Here is a 5,452-nt window from a genome sequence, read left to right as displayed (position 1 = left end):
GTTTATGCACGCACCGGAAGAATAAAAAAATCCTGGAATATTTACACGTTGAAATCAAATAATTCGTTTAATCACGAAAAACAAATTTGCCATTATGTGTTTCCTATATAATTGGAACTCACGTATAATAGCTTGTATCTTTCCATCTGTTCATTCCTCGGCATTTCTCAACGATGCCTAAACGAGTTTCCGCCGCCGGAATGCGCTGTATATCTGCTCGTTCACTTGTATCAACATTTTTTTAAAAATAAGCCCAGAAATGTTGTATGACATAAAATGGACACGGTGACTGCTGTTAAGTAGATAACTATTTCTCCATGCGCAAGTGTGTTGTACAGCGTCGCTGGTATAGACATATGTAGGACATGACCGGAGCATGTGTCACTTGGCGTCGATACCGTTGCAAATGTTTATTTTTATTTTTTTCATTTTGAAATTCCCGCCAAACATTTTTTTTGTAATTTTTTCCATCCGCATTCCGCAGCGATTTATGTTCGGCGACATTCCGCCGAGTACGAATATCAAGCGGATGACGTGAAACTCACATATTGACCAGATTTTATCCCCATTTCTGGGGTCCGTGTTTCTGATTGAATTAAATTATTATGTTACAATTTCTCAATAAGGTTAATACATACTACCGGATCAAACACAAGAATAAGCTTGAATCTGGAATAGTTTGAATCATCCAGAACTTGCTTAGTTTGTTTATGGTATAGCGTATACAGTGCACCGACGATCAAAGTAGCTAGAGACTTTTGTTGGTTATCTGGAAAATTCAAATGTGGCGGGGTTTTTTATTCTGGCCTATTTATGCGCTGCTTGTCTAAGAAGTAGCAAACGCGTGCGGACTCGCTAATAAGGTGCATGCTGGCATTATACCGGCTAAAAACATTTGTATCAGTGAGCACTTTTGCTCCCGCTAGATATACCCCCCGGTTGACTCCGCGCTGTTTGGTTTATTCTATTTGGTCATCCGCACAAGAGAAAGAATTCTCATTTGCATTCCATCTCGGCTCGTACATATGTATACACCGAGTCTAGTATTACTCTATACTGCATCTGATTCCGAATGCGATTATTTATTCTGCCAAGGAATTTTGTCGCCGTTATTCTTGAGCACTTGATATTCTGAGACCTCTAAACCGAAATGAATTCCGACGAGATTTTATTCTTTTAACCGGCAAACTTATGGGAATAAGTTTGATTTCATTTATTATCCATGGAAGATAATTTCTCACCCAACAAAAAAAAGGGTATTTTGTTATTTGGGGAATTGCTCCCGACCGCACTTCACCGAGTCGCCATTTAGTTTTCACGGATATGCTGGAAGACAGATCGGCCCGTCAGCTGGACAATTCATCCTCGGAGTAAAGAGCCTCCATCAGTCTCCAAGGACTAAGAGGTGCATGGTCGGCATTCGCGAATAAACGTTTGGCTGGCTGATTTCCCCGCTCTATTACGTACAAGGAAATAATCGATGATTTGATATATTCGATGGATAATAATTTAAAACAACTCAAAGACGCGTCCGACTTGATATTATACCGTGATGGCTTCCGAACATTTTCGCTAAGCTATTACATTTAAAAATGTTCGGCATCATCGCACAATGTACGAGGATTGTTCTCTCATCTCCGCTCGGGATGATCGTATACACAAATTCGCCATTAGCCATGTAACACAGACAACCGCACAGATAAGATTTTCACTATGCAATGCCGCCTTTTTCGTTCGCCATTCATACGCTGTAGGAATCGGTAGGAATCAAATGGCCAATTATTACTAGAACGCACTTTTCCGGGTCCAGCACTGTATACGCCGTTAAACGTTATATAATAAGAAAAATATCTAAATTTTATTACTTCCGCCCATAAAGTTATTTAGGACGTTTTCTTTTCTTGGTTTATTTTCTTGGTTTATTTTTAGCTTAAAATTAAAAAATGAATGATGACACACACAGCACTTGTCCATCTATAGAGGGATCATATTTTTCTATGGCACGTCTATTTATTATTACGCCGAAGTTAGAAGTTGTGCATAGCTATATTAGATTTCGTATTCAATTCTTATTCAATGTTTTTTTTTTTTATCGAAGACTTGTTTTGTGTGTGGAATGTCACCTGCGCACGGCCCGTAACACACACAGCACTCTATGTCATTTCAAAAAATAAAAATTTATTTTTTAAAAATAAAATAAAATAAAATAAAAAATAAAACTTTGGTCGTGAAAAACTCAGCCGCCGGAAAAGTTCACCCATCAGCCACGACATCCTTCTAAATTCTGGTTTTTCATTATTGTTTTTATTTATAAGGCGTTATACATAGCTAGATGATGTTTAATATTATTTTTTTTTTCGATTCGATGGCGTGTTCATTTTTGTGTATAACACTGTCCACTCTTTTAGATGGTGAAATAAGATTTAGACCTTCACGTCACACAACAGCTTTTTATACCATTCGAAAAATGTAGCTGATAGAAAAGGCGACAGAACCGGAATTGTTTGAGCCTATTAAATTTTGTTTAAGAAAAACTCGAAATTTAATCCACAAGAGGGTGAGAGCCATCGTCAATTTGAATTTTGAAATGTAAACGAGTTTTATTCACATGATAATAGGCTATACGCAGCACCACCATCAGTATAAAAATGTATAGGTACAAAGTAGGCGCACATATTATTACATCATAGGCTATATAAATGGACTATATTACATCACCTCCGTTGCGTTTGTTATAATATAATAGGCTTGTGCCATGACACCGTATATGGCAAGTGACGATGACCTTTTCGATTTGTCCTATGCGGATTGGGCCTACCCCAATGAATTCAGCTTATTCGATTAATTTCAAAACGTGAAATTTATTTTTTTACAGTCTCGCCAGCGCACGTCTAAAGGTCGAGCTCATTAATTCGAATTCGAAAGGTATAAACGAGTTTTTTCTTATTATAGAAGGTTCTATATTCATCCCAGCTCATCACACAACATGATATCCGGGTTGTTGCTTAAAATAATACATTAATACATTACCTCATCGTCGTTAATGCGGTTGCCACCAGACGTTTTAGAGTGCCATCATCTGATTCTATAATATTACAAGTTGTGCGAAAATCCACTCGAAAAAATAACAAAACACAAAATATTCTGCTGGCGCTATTAAATACGTATAATACTATGTTGTAATCATCAATTTTAATTCAAATCGGTCGCAGGTTGCGCAATTTTCTCTCTCTCTACACTCGGTCGTCCATCGTATACTAGGCGCTATTTCTGGACTAAAAATAAAATCAAAAAGGAAACCGAATTTCACGATTAGATAAGTTTGGAACCAGCAGCAGCAGCAGCTGGTGCTGAAGAAGAGGGTCTTGCGACAAAGATTTCAATTGCAGATCTCAACCGTTGCATCTTCATGCATAATAATTAGGTATTTTGGTTATTCGGTGCTGGGGTGACCGTCGTATGTGTGTATAGATAGATCCCTTGGCGGCTTATTATGCTGGTCGTCTGTAACAAGGAAATCAGGTCGCGCAAGTGTAGATATGCAAATGCTGGGGTTTTTTTATTTATTTTTTTGTTCCCTTTTACTTGTGTCTTTTAGATTTATATTTAGTTCCTCCTCAGCGCGCGGGAATTGTGCTGGCCGTGACCGCGCGGGTTCCCTCCCGAACAAATAACCAAAAAAAGATAATATGGTGATATATAATAATGTATCATTTCCCTTATATACTCCTTGGAAATTAAACCGCCAAAAGCTCAAATTCGAAAATTTCCCCCCATCTCGCCCCAGCATTCGAATTAAAAATTTGGTTGCACTAATTATTAATCCAATGGTCTATAATTTATGGCCAGCAATTAAAAAGCGTTGTAGAGCAACTATTTACAGACACGCCATATCATTTTGTGTATATCTATATACGAATTTTGTCATTTTTTTCACCCAAATTTTATTCCCACCCAAAATTATACCCCGAAAATTTGGCTGCTGTTTCTAACGTTCGGCCCTTGTCGTTCCAGTTGAAGAGGTCATCGGTGTGCTGTCTGTGCCCAGGAGGCACCATTTGTATACCCAACCGACATGCCTTCTCACTTATTATATATAAGTCGAGTGATGTATAGTCCCCAGTGGTTATTTTTGCCGCAACCTAAACAATTAGCGCAAATAGATCTTCCTATAATTTAATATTTTATTCCTTATAAGATTATTTAAAGAAAAAGGGTCGTCAAAAATTTTTGAATCGGCCAAACAAAAAATTGAATTGAAATTCTCCAAATTCATTCAAGCAGAAAAAGAAAATGAAAAAGTCGATTTGTCAATTTCGTTGACGGCGCGAATGCGTTTCCGTCGTCCGATTTGTTAGGACGACACGTTGCATCATCAGTCAATGTCCCACACGGTAGCGCGCCATTTATTGTTATCACGTCAGTCGCTGTTTGTATATATTCCCGCTGTCGCCAGCGCGAAAATCACGAATCAAAACGGTTGAAAACGGCGAACATATATTTTAAAATATTTAATATCATGAAAGGGGTATACTATATGTAAGGTTATATACTACAACACAAAGCTCCGACGTTGTCTTTTTTTGGCTGTGCTATGCTTGGTTGATGGACGCACTGCGCTGGACTTGACGGACAAAAGAAAAGATTTGTTGATATCTGATGGCTGGATGATGTTTATAAGCACAGGTGCTGCTGTCCCGCCGAAAAAGGGCTGGCAAAAAAATAGCTGTCTGTCGGAAAAACAAATGAAAAGCGCGGGAAATTTGAAACACTATTTAAATTTTGAATTCAATACTTCCGGGATTTTTTACACTTATATGTTAAGGCGGAAAAATTGTCACGAATAAAATAAGTTATTCGATTCGATTCTCATTTGATTGATGAACCGAGAAAAAACCGAGAAAACCGAGAAATTGAACCCGAAATTAATTTGATTTAAACAAAAATGAAAGGTGAACAAACTATATAGAGTTTTAACCTGCTATGCAAATGAGATTGAAGTTTGACCAAACAACAATATATACATGATAAGTATCAAAATGTATAGGACTATACACACACGGCTCGACGGCCCTGCATAGCCGACCAACCGCGCGGCCAAACAGTCTATAATAATAAGTAGAAAATCTAGTCCTCGCTCAACATGTCGCAGGGTAAACGGGTTCCAGCCCTCCAATCACACCCGATACATTTTTGTAATCACGAAAGGCTTGAAAAAAATTAATAAACCTTGAGGGACAGTGGAGTGACTATCAAAGAATGTCACACACTCTCGGAATATATTAAAAGAAGAAAGACATTTTGATCGTTTCGTCACTTTGGAGTAGTCCGTTTCTTTTCTATACAATTTTTATCAATTGCGCAACAACAGCTGCTATATCGCTCGTGTCGGACACAGCACCAAACAGCCAGTATTATGTATTTGGCGCCTACGCTAATAATGTTTGAAAGA

This window comes from Daphnia pulex, chromosome 7 (genome assembly GCF_021134715.1).
Source record: "Daphnia pulex isolate KAP4 chromosome 7, ASM2113471v1".
Taxonomy (NCBI): Eukaryota; Metazoa; Arthropoda; class Branchiopoda; order Diplostraca; family Daphniidae; genus Daphnia; species Daphnia pulex.
This window is presented reverse-complemented; position numbering follows the sequence as displayed.